Below are 20,478 nucleotides of genomic sequence, written 5' to 3'. Positions count from 1 at the left end.
ACTGGGATTATTTTCATCCTCTGAATAACTCCATAGATATAAAAACATTAACCTTTTCTTCCTAATTTAGACATAATACCATCTTATCTTCTAGCTAGCTACCTTTTTTCTCACAGTCACAGCATTAGCCTTCCTTTTTTCTTATTAATATAATTTAAAAATGGTTCCCAATCTTTAAATTTTTTTAATCCATTTCTCTTTAATTATTATGGCTAATTTATCCATTTCAGACGAATTAAATATTTTAACTATCCAAATTCAACTGTAGGTATTTCTCCCTTTTACCAGATTTGTGTATACAGTACTCTGGCCACTGATATAATATAGTGGTGTATGTTATAGAGTTTAAGGTCTTAGTATCTTCTTCTTGTGTGGTCAACAGAAACACTTCAGGACTCATTGGTAACTTCATTTTAAACATTCCTTGTAGCGACCTCTGTATCTGAATTTTTGCCTTCTCACACATCCATTACATACATGGATTCCACATTTCCAACGTGCATTTTTGTTCTTTTGAATATTTTGGTTAGTTCTGGGGTATACATGTAAAATCATTTTGTAGATGTTTTCATGGGGTCACATATTTCTTTAATCTTTTAATTCACATTCTCTCCCATTTTTCCACTTCAGTATTATGGCCTATATTTTGGGCCAACTTAATCATACAGTGATTGACTTGTTTGGTTTCTAATTCCAATTTCAGTAGTATTTTATACATTTTCTTGATTAAATGTTCATCATTTGTGCAAACTTAATTTCAAATTCTGGTTTAGCTAACTCAAAGCTGCAGGCTTTACTGTCAGTTTCTTTCTTTCAGTTGTCTGTAATGATATTGCATTGTAAATTCAGATTCTATTAATTCTTCTTGTGTTGTAAATCTATACTGGTCTTTGAGTAATATGTCTTGATTGTTCTTTCTTCTTTTTATCCACTTTATAAAATGCTTCCTGGGTAGATATCTATAAAGACAATTTCAGATAAATATTGTTTTATATCTGTTCCAAATTGTAATAATGGTGCCTCTTTCCATACTACAAATAGGTCCCTTCCTTGATAGCCTTCCTCCATCAGGTGAGGACCTTCCTTTTCATTCAAACAGGCTTTCAAAACAAAAAGCTTTTAAAGAATGGCCTGGTTGCTATACTGTTTTAATGTATTTTAAGCATTTTGATATTTTAAATTGGATTTTAGTATTGAATTTGTTTTAATTATTGTAGCAATTTAATTCTATTTTAATATACTATTTTTGTATGTTTTTAACTGTATGGTGTTTTTGAATGTTGTAAGCCGTCCTGCGTTACAGCCTTGGAAGAAGGGCAGAATATAAATAAATATAATAATATTATAATAAATAATAATAGGTATGCCATCCAAAATATAGCTCATGTCCTTCCAATAGAAACAATTTTTCATCTTTCAAAATTAGCCATTCTTTCAACCAGACTAATGCACAAGAAAAAGATAAAAGAAAAAGATAACTTAAAATCTGGTAGCCTTGGGCTATTTATGTATTTACATATTTATTTACTTAATTTCTATACCATCTTTCTCCCAGAAAGGGCCCCAAGGTGGCTTACAAGATAAAAACATCTAAAGAACAAAACATCACAATAAAAATTTAAAATAATAAATAATAATAAATTTTTTATTTTTATACCGCCCTTCCCATGATCAGGGCGGTGCACAGCATAGTACCGATACAATACAATAAAAAAACAGTAAGAATAACAACAATAGACATTAAAATTACATTAAAACCAATTTCTGGCCAGCCGACCACTGCTGCCAGAGGAGGAAGCTAACCAGGACCAGCGTCCGGGAATGCTGATAAAAATAAGAAGGTTTTGAGCTCCTTAAACTGGGCCAGGGAGGTGGCCGAGCGGAGTTCTATGGGCAGCATGTTCCAGAGGGTTGGGGCCGAGATGGAAAAGGTCCTCCTTGAGGTGGAGGCTAACCTTGCCCCCGGGACCCTCAATAGCTGCTGCCCAGATGTTCTGAGTGTGCAGGGCGGATTGTATGGAGAGAGGCGGTCCTTGAGGTATCCTGGGCCCAAGCCATTTAGGGCTTTATAGGTAATGACCAACACCTTGTATTGCGCCCGGAAGCGTATAGGCAACCAGTGCAGACTTTTAAGCACAGGTGTTATATGGCTGGCTCTGGGTATGCCAGTAACCAGCCTGGCTGCCATATTCTGCACCAATTGTAGCTTCCGGGTTTGGTACAAGGGTTGCCCCATGTAGAGCGCATTGCAGAAATCCAATCTAGAGGTTACCAGGGCATGTACTACCGTTTCAAGGTCTCCCTGGTCCAGGTAGGGACGCAGCTGGCGAATCAGCCGAAGCTGATAACAGGTGCTCCTGACTGTCGCATCCACCTGAGATGTAAGGTGGAGCGATGAGTCAAGGAGCACCCCCATACTGCGTACAGTGTCCTTCACAGGAAGCGTGATCCTGTTCAGGACAGGTGGAACCACCACCTTCCCTGGGCCAGGGGAACCTATCACGAGCACCTCCGTTTTCTCTGGATTCAGACTGAGTTGGTTTTTCCTCATCCAGCCCATTAGCGACTCCAGACAGGTCACGAGAGGAGAGACGCCATCCTCGGTCACTGCATCAGTCGGAGACATAGAGAAGACTATTTGGGTGTCATCAGCGTACTGATAACCCCGCGCCTCATGTCTCCGGATGATCTCTCCCAGCGGTTTCATGTAAATGTTAAAAAGCATGGGAGACAGAATGGCTCCTTGAGGGACCCCAGATGTGAGGGCCCTCTTGTCGGAGCACACGTCTCCCAGCTGCACCATCTGGAACCTCCCGGAGAGGTAGGATCGGAACCACTGGAGCGCAGTGCCCCCGATCCCCACTTCTTCCAGGCGCTCCAGAAGGATACCATGGTCTATGGTATCGAAAGCCGCTGAGATGTCCAAGAGCACCAATAGGGACAAGTAAAATCCTCTATTTAAGACTATATAAAGTTAACATTAAACATACAAAGTTAAAAATATTATTAAAACACATACCCCATATAAAGCACCTCTCTAGATAACACATTAAAAAGCTTGCCCAAATAAAAATATTTTTGCTTGCTGGCAAAAAGCAAGCAGGGAGGAGGGTCAGTCTAGCCTCTCATGGGAGGGAGTCCAGAGGGCAGGAGCAGTCACCAAAAAGGCTCTCTCTCGTGTCCTCACCAAACGAGGCTACGATGGTGGCGGGACCGAGAGAAATCCTCCCCTGGAAGAGTTTGTATGGGGAGATACAGTCTCTCAAATAGTCTGGACCTAAGACCTAAGGGCTTTATAGGTCATGACCTACACTTTGAATTGGGATCAGAAATGAACTAGCAGGCAGTGAAACTGTTTTGACAAGTGAATTATATGCTCCCTGTAACTGGCCCCAATCAGGATTCTAGTAACTTCTGAAGTTTCCGAACAGTTTCTAAAGGCAGCCTCATGTAGAGTGTGTTACAGTAGTCCAAATGGGATGTCATCAAGGCATGTGTCATCATAGTCAGATCTGACGTCTCAAGGAATGGGCACAGCTGGTGCACTAGTTTTAACTGTGCAAATACACTCCTGGCCACTGCTGAAACCTGGTCATCCAGGCCCAGAGGTGAGTCCAGGAGCACATCCAAGCTGTAAGTGTAACACCATCCAGCACAGGCAACGTCCCTATTCCTTGATCTGCCTTATGACTGACCAGGAGAACCTTTGTCGTGACTAGATTAAGTTTCAATTTGTTTGCTCTCATCCAGGTCATTACTGACAGCAGTCACTGGTTCAGTACAGAGATAGCCTACTTGGAGTTAGATGGAAAGGAGAGATAGAGCTGAGTATCATCCGCATACTGGTGAGACCTCACCCCAAAATTCTGGATGACCTCTCCCAGCGGTTTCATGTAGATGTTGAATAAAATGGGGGACAGAACAGAACCCTGAGAGACCCCACAGGCCAAAGGCACAACACAACCTTCTGAATTCATCCCTTCAAGAAAGACCAGAACCACTGCATAACAGTGCCCCCAAGTCCCATCTCAGACAGGGAGTCCAGAAGGATACCATGGTCGATGGTATTGAATGCCACTGAGAGATCCAGCAGGAACACACTCCCTCATCCAGCTCCCTGTGGAGACCATACAACAATTCAACCAAAATTGTCTCCATCCCAGCCAGATTGAAATGAATCTAGATAATCTGTTTCTTCCAGAAACCCCTGGATGGGAGGCCACCACTTGCTCCAGAACCTTGCCCAAGAATGGAATATTAGAGACTGGCTGATAGTTATTGAGAATAGTGGGATCCAGTAAGGTTTTTTTTCCAGTAATGGCCTCACCACAGCCTCCCTTAAATAGGATGGAAACCTCCCTTGCTGCAGTGAGGCATTCACTACTCCTCTTACCCACTTGGCCAGCCTCCCTCTAGCTGCTTTCAGAAGCCAGGAAGGGCAAGGATCCAGTATGCACATGGTAGCCTTCAAATCTCCAGGGATCTTGTCCACATCCTCAGGCTGCACAACTTTATAATTTTTTTTAAATGTGGAAAATTATGGAAGATCAACTGGGTTACTTTGGGTGAGTCACACACTCTCAGCCTTGCCTTAGGATCATAATTTGGAAATAGGGCCATAATTTGGAAATGACTTGAAGGCACACAACAACAAGGCACACAACCACATCCTCAGCTAAAGCCTTCCTGACTTGAATACTCCCACAACCCCATGGTTGCTACCATCAGCACAGCCTTCTGTGCAGCTTCTGAAGTTTTAATTAATTTGAAACATTATCGGTCCCCACATATGCTTGCAGGGCAAATCTGAATGTTGTAGACTGCATTATGAATAATTTTCATAATATCAGATTATAGATATATAACTCATGCCTTTCTGATTGCAAATATTAAACTAAGTGGCAACAAATAGTTTATGCAACCCCAAATACAAGATATAAAAACTGAATTGTATTACAATTCAGTTTTTATATAGTCCTCAGGCAGAAGCAGAGTCACATTAGCTGACCTGGGTGAAGAGAAAAGGGTGGGTCAGGGATGTTTACTATATCTCAGTCTCGGACAAAACTACAATGTGCTGATAATTGAAAACTCATTTTCTGCTTCCAGATATATATGATGACCAAATTGCAGAACTTCAATCCTCTGCTTTATAAATGTTTGAAAATATTTAAGGATTACCTTGCTGTAAATCACTGTTCAGTCTAAGGCAGGCAATTGAAATGTGTTGAAAGAAATAATGTTGCTATTTTGGACACAACTAGTTAAATCTTTTTATTTCATGGAAAAAGTACCTTCTAACATCTTTGTTTCCCTAGAGGCACATTTTCCCTAAAGCTTTGTAATCTGTTGTAAAAAAGCAACAACATTGAATTAAAATGGCTTAGTGGGAGCCCTGATGCCTGATAGACTCTCAACAGGGTTAATTACGTGGCTCCATCTAATAATCTTCAGGGCACAGAGCCCTCATTTCATCCCAGTTACAGCCTGAACGTTCAGCTGGATGATAAGTTTAATTGGACTGACACTATTTCTAGAACAGGCGTTCCTATTTATTGAAAATAAATAGTACATCCACAAATTAAACCAAAATAGTGTTTTATTTTGTTTTGGCCCAACCATACCTGTGTGAAGAGAGAAGGCGGGCAAGCCTGTTGGGTGCCAGCTAATATCAGCCCAGGGAATGCTAGGGGGAGTGTGTCTATGGCGGGGGGGGGGGGGAGGATGCAAAACTGAGACTTGTCTCTGATAGAAGACAGATGGGGAGAGATGTCTAGAGATAGGGAAAAACTGTGATAGAGATAGGACAGTCATCCAAGGGGAAGAACTGAACAGGACTTTGGGGAGTTGTGAATAATTAAATAGTTCAGAGATTAATGTGTGATCTAATTATGTATTAATAAATTCCTACTTGTTTATTCTTTTTTACAACTGTGTCTGCACATTTTGATAGAGAGTCTGGCCAAGTTTACCACAGTGAAATGTAGCCCTGGATTGTACGCCTGTCCAAAAAGGACACCCAAGTACCAATGTATATTTTAGGGGGTTTTGTGGTTTTTTTGGGCTATGTGGCCATGTTCTAGAAGAGTTTCTTCCTGATGTTTCGCCAGCATCTGTGTCTGGCATCTTCAGAGAATGCTTGTTTTAGGGAATTGTGAATTAGCTGGGTTAATTCATCATGGCTGGGTTAAGTAGCTAGGGGATCGAGTTCCTATGTATACCAAGTCCAGATACACAAGGAATCCCAGAGGCAGGCTTCTAATTAGTTTGTTGTAAAAGGAGAAATCAACAATCATCAAAAATATACAATCACAAACACTTACAATGACTAAGAAATCAAAAGGTATTACATTGGAACAGAGAAGGCCAAACTAATGGAAATACTGCACCGGAATTGAATAGTTGTTCTGCTTGTTACAGGTCTGGAGATGAAAGGAACTCACTCGCTCCTGAGGCAAATGGAGGTTGGCAAGTGAGAGAGGGGTTAACCCAGAAAACTGGCAGCATGGATGCCTGACACTGGACTAAGCCAGGGAAACAGAGAAAAGCACTGATATCTAGAGAGAATTTTAGCCCTGGGGCAAAATTCAGGGTATAGAAAAAGCCAAATATGGGTGCTTCATTTGAAATGGGTTTGAATCACTTTGAAGTTGGTTTTCAGAGGGGATAACATTGAGGTGTGAATGTGGGTGATATAAGTGCATTTCTAAAGTCAGATGCATTAGTGGGCAAAGATGACATGGCCGTTGACTCCTTGGTGTCATCCCAATGTGGGCATTTCACACCTCCTCAAGGATGTCCAGAAAAACAGGGCTCAGGTGACTCCTGTTACTAGCTTATGTGCAATGAAGGAATCCCAGCAATGGCATTCACAGTAGAGTCACAGAAGGGCAAATTAACCTGCATTTCTGATATCAAAAGAGGAGGGTGTAAGGAAGCTAATAGAACCCATTGACCAACACAGTTATTGGTCCATACCAGGATCACCTTGAGGCTGAAGTATCCTATCCAGGGAAGGAACTTGACAGGGAAAGGGGTAAGGGAAGTGACAGGAGACCAAGGGTTAAAAACTGCAAGGCCAGCTTGTAGAGAGGATCCGTCACACATGCCATTTGGCACTGAAGTTGTATAACTTCCACTACAAATGAATGGGAGGGGCTCATTACCAATTTCATGGTACAGTGGCCACTTCCTATATGTGAGGGATCCATTCTGGACCCCACCCGTGTATAGGAAAAAACATGTAAGGTTAAATCCCTTCATTTGTTATGGCAGTGCATTCCCTGCAGCACCCATGCCATTTTGTCCTCCATGGCTTGCCGTACGTGTAAGCTCAAAACCGTGTGCGGCAAGCCCATGTATGGCACAGGCACATTGTACTCACACAACCATATGGCTAATCTTCATACTACAGAGCACTGCCTGTGGTCAGTGGCGTTGCCAGGCCTGGTGACACTTGGTGTGTATGTGGGGGGGGGGGTGCCAAGGGGAGGCAGTGGCAGTGGCAGTGGCCCACCATGCCCTACCACTGCTCACCTCTCATGGCTTCATACCCAGCCCGGTTCCTTTCCCAAGAAGGGAGCCAGGCTGGTGACAAAGCCACAAGGGGCATGCTCACCCCTCCACTGCCACCTCAGCTCCCTCCCTGGAAAGGGAGCTGGGCTGTAATGAAGCCACAAGGGGCATGCTCACCCTTCTGCAGCCCTTATCACCACCTTGGATCCCTCCCCAAGGAGGGAGCTAGGTGGTGGTGAAACCACAAGGAGCACACTCACTCCTCCACGCAGTGGAAGGACCCCACCAGGGATTACCCCTCCTGTGGGGTGTCACCTGGTGCAGTCCCCAAACCACACACACACAGCGATGCAATTGCCTCTGGCAATCTTTTACTGTCTTCTTCTAGCCTTCTACTTCCTTAATTATTACCAATTTCTACCAATTCCCTTCTCATATTCACAATTATTCTGTGGTATATATTCTTCTTTACCTAGAAAATGAAAATGCCATGTCCTGTTTGGTTTCTCAATGTTGTGGAGATGTACTCTTCTTGGAATCCAGACTTTACACTGCATATAATGTATGAATGATTGTGTCCTTTTGAACGTGCAGCTGCCTGAGTAAAAGGCACAGGCTATTGTCAAGAGAAAGCTCTGAATGTTCTGTGGCCCCAGGTGGACAAGATGAATGCATTCATGCATATGCCTGGCATTCTCTCTCTCTCTCTCTCTCTCTCTCTCTCTCTCTCTCTCTCTCATTTTTTAAAAATGTAACACATAGATGCATAAAACACAACCATAAACATCAACATGGACATTTAAATTATGACTTCCTACAATTCATATGTTGGCTACTTTTTAGTCCTGACGGAGGCCACTCCATTTGCTTGCAGCAGCATCTGTCAGGAGTAAAAACGGGCGGCTCCAGTCCTCTACATTAAGTGACTATAGTTTTATTGCTAAAATTACTTATCTAATCTATCATGTTCTTTATTGATAAGGTTCTCAATTTTTCTCTCAAAAATGAATCCATCATCATCCAGTCTTTTTCAAAGCTCCAAAGAGACATAGGCATGTTAGTCTGGAGAATCTGTATGCAAAGACATCTTGCAGCACCTTTGAGACTAACCAAAAGAGAGAAGTTGGTAGTATGAGCTTTGTCCAAGGACTGGCCTGTTTGCCCAATGTACAGTGAAGGTCACTGTAGTATGGCATAGATCACATTGCATTTATTTATTTATTTATTTATTTATTTATTTATTTATTTCCTCTCTTCTCAAGGCTTGAAGTGGGGTACAACATGTAAAAACATAAAACACAATTTAGAAAAACACATAAAACCAACAGTTAAAATACAATATTCTTCTTCTTGGCTTTACTTTGCAAACGAAGACTAAGGAAGGACTCATCTGTGCTTTCTACAAGCGCGTTGATGACGTTGGATGTATCCTTCGAGCCTGTGCAATGGGTTTTTTTGGTGGAGAGCAGCATGCACAGAACTGGCCTCACCCTTTAAACCAGAGGTTTGACTGCTGAGGCCTGGACAAGCATGGACGGTGGCAGCGAAGTCCTCGGGTCATAGGTTTGATTAGAGTTTCCTTCTCTTAGATGGTTAACCTTGCAGGGTTAGACGAGCACCATCTGCCCGGGTCTGGGATTAGAGTTTTCCTTCTTCTAGGATGGTTGCCATAAGGCTGGAGAGCCCATCCTGCCCTTTGGCGCTCTTGGTCAGACCCTTCGGTTGTGACCTGTCTGGTATGGGAGACCCTACTGGTGGCTATTATGCCGCCGCCAGCATAGCTCACAACTTCATTAGGGTACACAAGCCTCTCCCCCACACAGTCAGAGCATAGCTGAAGGGGAATAGGAGGCCGGAAGATGACATTTAAGGAGGGAGGAGCCTCTTCCTTCAGGCTATCCCTGATGGAGCTGGGTCTGCCTGATCACTCCCTCTCAGGCCGGAAGATGACAGTATTATAAAACCATTAAAATACACTCACATAATAAATTCTTTGAATATAACAGTTAAAGAGTCATGATTTAAAATTGACTGGTAGGCCTGCCAGAACAGATATGTCTTTAATGCTGTTTTAAATGCTGTCAACATTTTCAGCTGTTGTGCCTCCTCCAGCAGGTCATTCCACAGTCTAGAGGAAGCAGATGTAAAAGTCCTCTGGGAAGCCATTGCTAGTCCTGGCCGGTTGGAGCAAACATTTCCCAGAGGATCTGAGTGTACAGGGCAGATTGTATGAGAGAACGTGATCCTTTAGGTAACCTGGACCCAAACCATGGAGGGCTTTAAAGGTAATAACCAACACTTTAAAGGTAGTGACCAACACTGGGCCAAAGCTAACAAAATAAATGTCAACACAGAGAAATGTAAGGTACTACACTTAGAAAAAAAATGAAATGCATAGTTATAGGATGGGGGACACCTGGCTTAACAAGACTACACGTGAAAGGGATGTAGGAGTTCTAGTAGATGACAAGTTGATCATGAGTGGATAGTGTGATGAGGCTGCTAAAAAGACCAATGCAATTCTAAGCTGCATCAATAAAAGTATAGCATCTAGATCAAGGGAAGTAATAGCGCCACTCTGTTCTGCCTTGGTCAGGCCTCACCTGGAATACCGTATCCAGTTCTGGGCACCACAATTAAAAAAAGATATTGACAAGTTGGAGGGTGACTAAAATGGTGAAGGGTCTGGAAACCATGCAGATAGCTCAAATTTAGTAATCTTTGTTAATTTTTCCATCTTCATTAAATCACATATTCTCAGTATCTTGCATTGGTATATTCGATCCGTTCCAATATCAAGCATAACATAATCCAGCCACAGTTATCTTGTATGGTATATTTTTATGTTCTCTCCTTAAATTATTATCTGTTATATTTAAAAAATATAGTACTGGTTTCAGTTGGTGAGGGTTGCCTGTTTAAACGCTCCTCCAGAGAGAGGAGATTTCTTGTACACTTTAAATTAATCACACCAGGGCAGAAGGCCTTATGCAATTTTCTTTTCACAGGAAATAAAGTTTTAAACAAAGAGGGTGTCAAAGGTGATTCCTCAGAAGACATCTGAGATCTAATGTAATATGACTGTAGGTAAGAATGAAGACTAGATCCATATAGCACTGAACGTGTCTTGCATCTAGCTTAAACTGGGATGCCTTGGCTGCAGGTACAGCATTTGTACTCCAGGGCTCAGTGTGCTGTACTAACATGTGTCCTGCCTAACACAGTAGTTCTGCAGCCTCGTTGAAAGAAGATGCCAGCATAAATGAAGAAGTAATAAAAAAAAATGAAAATAAAATTTCAGTTGAAACCAGAACTATATTTTTAAAATATAACAGATAATAATTTAAGGAGAGAACATAAAAATATACCATACAAGATAACTATGGCTGGATTAGGTTATTCTAATCTAAAGGGTTGAATATACCAGTGCAAGATACTGAGAATATGTGATTTAATGAAGATGGACAAATGAACAAAGGTGCTCTCTAGACGGGCCCATAGAGGCACCGTCGTCACACGTGAGGGGCAGCGCTTTTAGACGCCCCTCGCCCCTCACACGTGATGAGGGCGTCAAAATGGCAGCGCCCTATACACATGGGCGCCGCCATTTTGATGTGATAGACGCCTAGCGTCCACACATGTAGGCACCCTTGTGATGCCACTTTTTGCAGCTTCTTTTTGCTGCACGGGGGAGCCATGCAGTTTGTCCGCTGTGGCTCCCTCGTGCAGCAAACAAGGGCGGCAGCAGACCGCCCTTTTGGGTGGTCTGTTAAGCACCAAAGATTACTAAATTTGAGCCACCCGCATGGTTTCCAGATCCTTCACCATTTTAGTCGCCCTCCAGCTTGTCAACATCCTTTTTTAATTGTGGTGCCCAGAACTGTCATCTAATGAGACATGCTGAAAACTCTTAGCCCAAATTGTTGTTACTCACCTATGAGATTTTTTTTTGGAACTAAAAAAAAAATCTGCTCCATGCAAATTTGTTCTCTCAGAGGTCATGCCAACCTCAGTTTTGGATAGCAAAACTTTAATTTCAGTCTTCCAAAAGAGGAGGGGGAAGGAAAGGGGTGAATCTACACAACAGTCTAGCAAAGAATCGCCAGGAACTTTCTCTCACTCTTGGGAATCTCCCTAGCAACCACAAGCTGAGTGGACTGTAATTCCATTTACATCTTGAAGCTTCTTTAAAGTCTGTCACAGTCAAGTTGCCCTGGGAAACTATTTGAAGTGCCTAAACCTTTGACCAGACAGGGAGAAAAAAAAAACATTAATATAAATCAAGTAGGTATGTTTGAGCTGTTTTTGTGTTTTTGTGTTTAGGGCATGGTCCATTTAACATTCAGTCTATGGTCCCAAACTCTATTCTGCATGAGAAAATCTCCATGCATCTGTCATACTGTCTGTGTTTAAAGGAAGCTGGAAGACACCCCCCCTTTCCCCCAAATATACACACACAGCAAAAAAGCAAAGCTAGAGTATCAGGAGGAATACATCCATTCATCTAGAAGAATTACTTCATGTGGAAATGTAATGACATGGCCCCAGGATGATTAGAAGACAGGGTGTCATGGGAAAGATAAGCAGGAATGACCTGGCAGGTTTGGGAATGTCTCAATCCAGGACTTAAGTGGATTTACAAAAGGGTAAAAGCCCTACAAAGAAACACAAATGATAATGAACTGCTTGATGTGTTTAAATAGCAATCCACAAATACTTTACCCCTGAGAACACAGTCACATTGCTTCAGTCAAATCAAGCTTTATAGGCCTGCAATTTGGAAGGGTATTTGCTTACACTCTCTGTGTGAATACCTTGGTGGGAAATACTTCAGCTGACAAACACCATTTCAAAATGAGTTGTGCAATACAAATGGTTTCCAAGTATTCTCCTACTCATTCTTCCTTCTCCCTTACCTTCCTTCGGTGTGCTTGAAGAAAATTGGGAATATGCTGACATGGACAACCCTACCTTTAGTATTCAATTATATATCCTTACACTTCAGGATCTTTTCTAGTTCCTTCTGGCAGCCCATCCAAGTCCTAGTCTTCTTCTAATTTCTTGATTACAGTCTCCATCCACTCTGATTAATGATTGAGCCAAGATATGGGAAATGTTTAACTATTTCATTATCGTCATCATCTACTCTAAAGTTATGTAAATCATCAGTTGTCATTATTTTTGGCTTTTTTATATGATATATTCAGCATACAGATTAAACAGATAGGTAATAAAATACAGCCTTGCTTGATTTTCTTGCTGACTGGAAACCATTCAGTTTCTCCATATTCTGTTCTGACAGTAGCCCCTTGTCCTGAGTGCAGTTTACACTTCAGGACAATCAAATGTTGTGGCACACCCATTTTTAAAATAGTGATCCATAGTTTTTCATGATCTACACAAATAAAGGCTTTGCTATAATCTATAAAGTACAGACTGATTTTCTTCTGCAATTCTTTGGTATGCTATCCAATGCATTATCCAGTTATCCAATTATTAAACAATTATTTAATGTATGTTTGCAATATGGTTCTTTTCTGGAACCCATCTTGGACATCTGGCATTTCTTGCTTCACGTTGAGTAAATGCATAGATATAGGATGGGGGACACCTGGCTTTAGTAGTCTACATGTGAAAGGGATCTAGGAATCCAAGTAGACCCCAAGTTGAACATGAATCAACAGTGTGATGCGGCAGCTAAAAAGGCCAATGCGATTCTAGGTTGCATCAATAGTGTCTAGATCAAGGGAAGTAATAGTGCCACTCTATTCTGCCTTGGTCAGACCTCACCTGGAATACTGTGTCCAATTATGGGTACCACAATTCATATAGGATGTTGACAAATTGGAGCATGTCCAGAGGAGGGCGACTAAAATGGTGAAGAGTCTGGAAATCATGCCTTATGAGGAAAGACTTAAGGAGCTTGGTATGTTTAGCTTGGAGAAGGCAAGGTTAAGGGGTGATATGATAACCCCCTTTAAGTAGTTGAAGGGGTGTCACACTGAGGATGGAGCAAGCTTGCTTTCCGCTGCTCCAGAGATTAGAACAGTGGATGCAAGTTCCAGGAACAGAGATTCCACCTCAACATTAGGAGGAACTTTTTAACAGTAAGGACTGTTTGACAGTGGAACATACCCCCTTGGAGCGTGGTGGGGTCTCCTTCCTTGGAGGCCTTTAAACAGAGGCTAGATGGCCATCTTCAGGGATGATTTGATTGAGATTTCCTGCATGGCAGGGGGTTGGACTGGATGGCCCTTGTGGTCTCTTCCAACTCTATTATTCTATGATTCTATGATCTGTCCATTTCATTTCCCCCCTCCTAAGTGTAGTACCTTACATTTCATCCTATTGAAATTCATTTTGTTAATTTTGGTCCAGCTCTCCAACCTTTTAATGTCATTTTGAATTCTGATCCTGTCACCTGGAGTATTGTCAACCCCTCCTAATTTGGTGTATTTTTTAAATTTGACAAGCGTACTCTATATTTCATCATCCAAGTAATTGATAAAGACTCTGAAATGCTTTTGTGCAATTGTGATAAGAATGAGATAAGGACAGAAGAGTGATTTGCTTTGCTTCTGACCCTGTCCCATCCCATGTGATAAGCTCCCATATTCAAATCTCCATATCCCGTGAATCTCTAGATTATCCATCATCTCAAATAAATAAATGGCCATTTGCCCTGATCATCTTTCATTTTCTCTCCAACTCACCTATCCAGTTTTGATGGACTCACTCGATTCCAATCCCACACCAGAATCAAGTTCTCATAACAGTAATCCAAAATTGTAGCCAATAACCTTTAATAAAATTCTGATTTTGCACTTGTTCTATCAAAACCTTCAATTCACTTAGCTAGACTTCAACTCCTAAATATTGACCTTGGTGATCTTGTAAAATTTGTTCAGCTACTTATTTCTTTTTTACATAAGTTACAACTCCATTTTTCTTTCTAATCAATCAGAGTTGAACAACGTCAGCCTAGGTTTTCAAAAGTCTTTCATCTTTTTGATGGGTGTGGGTCTTTTTCACACAGAATATATCACTTTTGAACTTTTGCAAATAATGGAATGTGTCTTCTTTCACAAGGTTTATTAATACCCCATACATTCCATGATAGTACGTGAAGTTGCATCATTCAGTCTTATCTAGTTTTGAAGTTTGATCATTTTTGCCCAGATCTTCAGATCAGCATCTAAGTCATTTGATACCTTTTCATATTCTGAGGTTACTTCCTCCGCTTTTCTCTCTCTCTTTTTAATATATCATTTTTATTAGTATTATAACAAATTAAAAAGTACATCAATACATACTCTTATCTATCTAATTCCAGATACTCTTGTGACCCTCTTCCCTTTCCCTCCCTTTATTAATCTTCAAATCTTATTGTTACTGTCCTCTTAGCTATGATTCCCTCATTCCCCAAAAAGCAATATTATAATATTCCCTTTATCTCTTTCTTCTACTGTCTCTTTGGCTTAATTTCTAAGACCATACATTCAAACATCCTTTTCTATCCTACCACAACAAACCATTTCCTTTTTCATCTTCTCTAGTCTTGGGTAATGTCCTATAATATCACAGTTGTTATTTTTTTGTCTTCTCTGATTTATAAATTTGTGATATTAGATTCCATGTTGTATTCTCCTCTATAACTTCATCTTTCATTATCATCGTTAACTTGTCCATTTCTATAATTTCTAAACACTTCTCTAACCAGCTATCTATCTCGGGAATCTCTTTACTTCTCCATTGTTTTGTTACAATTCTTGCTACTGTAATCAAATATAACAATGGTTTCTTTTTTTGTCTTAACTCTTTACTTTCAATTATGTTTAGCAAACACATTTCCAGAAGTAATGGAAAGTCTATTCGGATTATTTTTGTTAATATCTTATGTACTTTAACCCAGAATTTATTCACTTCGGGACACGTCCACCACATATGGTAAAAGCTTCCTGTCACTTTTTCACATTTCCAACATAGCCCTTTGTCGTTTTTATATATTTTAGCCAATCTATTTAGGGTGAAGTACCATCTATATAACATTTTGTAGAAATTCTCCTTTATATCTGAGCATAATGTGAATTTTAAGTCTTCTGCCCATGCTTTTCCCCATCTTTCTAATTGGATATTATATCCTATATTTTGTGACCACTTAATCATACAATGTTTTATTTGCTCTTGTTCTAATTCTAATTTTTAAAAAAAATTATAAAATTTTGAGATTTCCCCCCCCCCTTTTTTTTTTTTGTCTATTATTATCATATCTAGTTCTGACCTTTTTTCTGTAATTCCTAATTGTTTCTCATCTGCTAAGTATCTTTCCCTTAATTGATAATATAAAAACCAAGAAATATTATAACCTTCCAGATTTAGTTCTTCCTTAGTTTTCATTATTAATTTCCCCTTTTCCATTTTTAGCAAATCCTTATATCTCAACCATTCCTTTCCTTCTGTTTCCCCCCTTTGTAAAAGTGCTTCATGAGGTAATATCCAATCTGGGAAATGTCTGTAAATTTTTTCTTTGTAAATATTCCAAACTTTCCATAGAGTTCTCCTTACGATATGATCTTTAAATTCTTTATTTAGCTCTACCCTCCCTAGCCACATATAAGCGTGCCATCCATATCTTAAATTGAATCCCTCTAGATCTAACAATTTCTCATCTTTTAATTCTATCCAACTTATTATCTAATCCATACAACATGCGTAAAAGTACAATTTTAATTCTGGCAATCCTAAACCCCCTCTTTCTTTTGCATCTATCAATGTGCTCCATTTTATTCTTGCTTTCCTCTCTGTCCAAATGAATTTCTTTAAATCCTTTCCCCATTCACTAAATATTTTGTTATTGTTACTGGCAAATTTTGGAACAGAAATAATATCTTCGGCAGTATACACATTTTAACAATTGCTATTTTGCCTAGTAACGATAATTGTACTTTCGACCACTTTTCCATATTTTTCTTTATTTCCTGCCAATTTGATTTATAATTATTGTCAAATAATTCACTATTATTCCTCGTGATTTGTATACCATGATATTTTACTTTTTTCTGAATCTGAATTCCTACTTTTTACTGTAATTCTCTTTGCTTAACTTTGTTAATATTACATGTAATTGTTGCTGATTTTTCCTTATTTATTTTAAATCCTGCCAATTTACCGAATTCATTTATTATCTTCAGAATTTTAGATATGTTCTCTATTGGGTCCTCCACCACTACCATTACATCGTCAACAAATGCTCGAATTCGTTTTTCCTTCCCTTTATACCTTGCTCCTTGTATATTATCCTCTTCTCTTATTTTATTACATAAAATTTCAAGACACATTATAAATAAAAGGGGTGATAATCATAGAATCATAGAATCATAGAATCGTAGAGTTGGAAGAGACCACTAGGGCCATCCAGTCCAACCCCCTGACATGCAGGAAATCACAATCAAAGCATCCCTGACAGATGGCCATCCAGCCTCTGTTTAAAGACCTCCAAGGAAGGAGACTCTATCACCTTCCGAGGAAGTGCATTCCACTGTCGAACAGCCCTTACTGTCAGGAAGTTCCTCCTAATGTTCAGGTGGAATCTCTTTTCCTGTAGCTTGCATCCATTGTTCCGGGTCCTGTTCTCTGGAGCAGCAGAAAACAAGCTTGCTCCCTCCTCAATATGACATCCTTTCAAATATTTAAACAGGGCTATCATATCACCTCTTAACCTTCTCTTCTCCAGGCTAAACATCCCCAGCTCCCTAAGTCGTTCCTCATAGGGCATGGTTTCCAGACCCTTCACCATTTTTGTCGCCCTCCTTTGGACACGCTCCAGTTTCTCAATGTCCTTTCTGAATTGTGGCGCCCAGAACTGGACACAATATTCTAGGTGGGGCCTGACCAAAGCAGAATACAGTGGCACTATTACTTTTCTTGATCTTGACACTATACTTCTATTGATGCAGCCTAAAATAGCATTGGCCTTTTTAGCTGCCGCATCACACTGTTCACTCATGTTCAACTTGTGGTCTATTTGGACTCCTAGATCCCTTTCACACGTAGTTTCATTCAGCCAGGTGTCACCCATCCTATATCTGTGCATTTTATTTTTCCGCCCTAAGTGCAATACCTTACATTTCTCTGTGTTGAATTTCATTTTGTTAGCTTTGGCCCAGCTTTCTAGTCTATTCAGGTCATTTTGAATCTTGATCCTGTCCTCTGGGGTATTAGCTATTCCCCCTAATTTGGTGTCATCTGCAAATTTGATAAGTATGCTCCCAATTCTGTCATCCAGGTCATTGATAAAGATGTTGAATAGCACTGGGCCCAGGACAGAGCCCTGTGGGACCCCACTGGTCACTTCTCTCCAGGATGAAAAGGAGCCATTGTTGAGCACCCTTTGGGTTCGGCCGGTCAACCAATTACAGGTCCATTTAACAGTTACCTTGTCTAGCCCACATTTTACAAGCTTGTTTGCAAGAATGTCATGGGAAACCTTGTGAAAGGCCTTACTGAAATCAAGATATACTATATCCACAGCATTCCCTTCATCTACCAAGCTGGTAATTTTATCAAAGAAAGAGATTAGATTTGTCTGGCATGACTTGTTTCTCTGAAACCCATGTTGACTTTTTGTGATTATGGCATTGCCTTCTAGATGTTCACAGACTCTCTGTTTAATGATCTGCTCCAGAATCTTTCCTAGAACTGATGTCAGACTAACTGGACGATAATTGTTGGGATCCTCTTTTTTCCCCTTTTTGAAGATGGGGACAACGTTTGCCCTTCGCCAGTCTGCTGGGATCTCTCCTGTTCTCCAGGAGTTTTCAAATATGATTGCCAATGGCTCCGATATTACTTTTGCCAGTTCTTTTAATACCCTTGGATGGAGTTCATCTGGTCCCGGAGACTTAAAATGGGCATCCTTGCCTTGTACCTTTATTTATTTTGCATTCTCTTGTTCTTATACCATTAACTATAATTTTTGCCTTTTGTTCTTTATATATTTCTTCTATCCAATTATACATGTTAATTCCAAAATCTAGTTTCTTTAATAATTTTAACAAGAAGTTCCAATTCACATTATTGAAAGCTTTTTCCGCATCTAGAAATACCATAGCCGCTTCCTTACTAGGTTTTTTATCATAGTATTCTATCAGATCTATTATAACCCTTATATTTTGTTTTGCCTGTCTGGTTGGTAAAAATCCACACTGATCTTTTATCCACTCTTTTAATATTCTTTTAATTCTATCTGCCATTATATTTGTAAATATCTTGTAATCTACATTCAAAAGTGAAATGGGTCTAACAAATTATAAAATTTTGAGATTCCCCCCACCCTTTTTTTGTCTATTATTATCATATCTAGTTCTGACCTTTTTTCTGTAAATCCTAATTGTTCTTCTTCCCATTCCAAGTCCACTCCTCCAACTGCTCCTTCTAGGTGAACGTCTTCAACAATTTCTTTCTCTGCTCCATCTTTCTGGTCTTTTCTCTCTTCTTCTTCTTGTTCTTTTCGGTTTTTGTTGTGTTCATTTTCTTTTTTCGTTCTTTCTTCCTTTACGTCCTTGTTCAACTTTTCATCTTCTTTAAACCATCTATTATAAAAGATTTTTGCTTTTTCGACTGAGTCTATTTTGTAATGTCTCTGTCTCCACATGAAAGACATTCCCTCCAGTGGTTCCCATTTGTATCTTCCCATTTGTATCTTGTATTCTTCATTTGTAGCATTTTTGTTAGCGGCAAGTAATCTCTTCTTTTCCTCAATATCTCTCCCGGGACATCCTTAAATATTTGAATTTCCGTTCTGTCTATTGTGATTTTCTTTTCGTAGCTCTCTTGAATTATTTTATCCTTAATTCTCTCTCTCGTAAAATAGACTACGATGTCCCTTGGTAGATTCCTGTTCTTAGCTGCTGCCGAATTAATTCTGAAGATTTTGTCCACGTCTAAGTCTAGATAGTCTGCTGAGCAGTCTATCAATTTTGCCAGAACAGGAACAACCTTGTCATATAAATCTTCATTGTATCTTTCTTTCAAACTTCTAATTTTGATGCATTTTCTTCTATCTTTCAAATCCATTATCCTGTTCTGTTCTTTCTCTTGTGATTGTGTAAAAGTTATTTCTTGCGTCACTCTTTCTAAGTCCTCTGTTTTGACTTCTAATTTACTCAATTTCTTTTTTATCTCCATGTCATCTGATAATCCTTTAATTGTGTCTTTCAAGTCCTCCATATCCTTCTTAAAATCTTGTCTTAATTCATTTCTAGAGTCCTTAATTTCTTGTCTTATATTTGTTTCTAAGTTTTGTATAGCTTCTAGAATTTTCCAGTTATGGTCTGTAGTCTTAAATTCCAGAGAGGGTCTGTGAGTCAAATTCTGTTTTGATTCTGCTAATTGCATCATTTTTTTCTCTTTTTCAAATCCTCTGGTTATCATTGTTGTTCTTTCCATTTTTCTTGCTGTTATTCTTCCTTACCACTTGGCATCGCTCTGTTATTTTCCTTCGTCTTTTCTTATGACTCTCTTTCTTTATTTCCTTGTTTCTCTATTTCCTGGTTATTGTTATACCTCCCATCCACTAGATGGCCTTCTCTTCTTCCTTGTACTTTACCTTGCCCCTCATCCTTCTTGCTACCTCTCTTTGTTGTTTGGCTGAGAGTCGCTTCCTGTTCCTGTTCCTTCACTTCCCTTCTTTACACGCGGTATCTGACCTTGAAAACGTAAGTGTTTCCAATCCTCCTTTTTCTAATCGTCCTTATTTCTTCACTCTTTCCTGTCTACTTCTCCTCCTCGTCCGCCAACCTCTACTTCTCCTCCTCGTCCGCTGTCGTCTACTTCTCCTCGTCCGCTGTCGTCTACTTCTCCTCGTCCGCTGTGGTCTACTTCTCCTCGTCCGCTGTGGTCTACTTCTCCTCGTCCGCTGTGGTCTACTTCTCCTCGTCCGCTGTCGTCTACTTCTCCTCGTCC

This window comes from Sceloporus occidentalis, unplaced genomic scaffold (assembly GCF_023333645.1).
Source record: "Sceloporus occidentalis isolate IW3139 unplaced genomic scaffold, rSceOcc1.0.p SCAF_2, whole genome shotgun sequence".
NCBI lineage: Eukaryota > Metazoa > Chordata > Lepidosauria > Squamata > Phrynosomatidae > Sceloporus > Sceloporus occidentalis.
Note: the sequence above shows the minus strand (reverse complement) of the source record.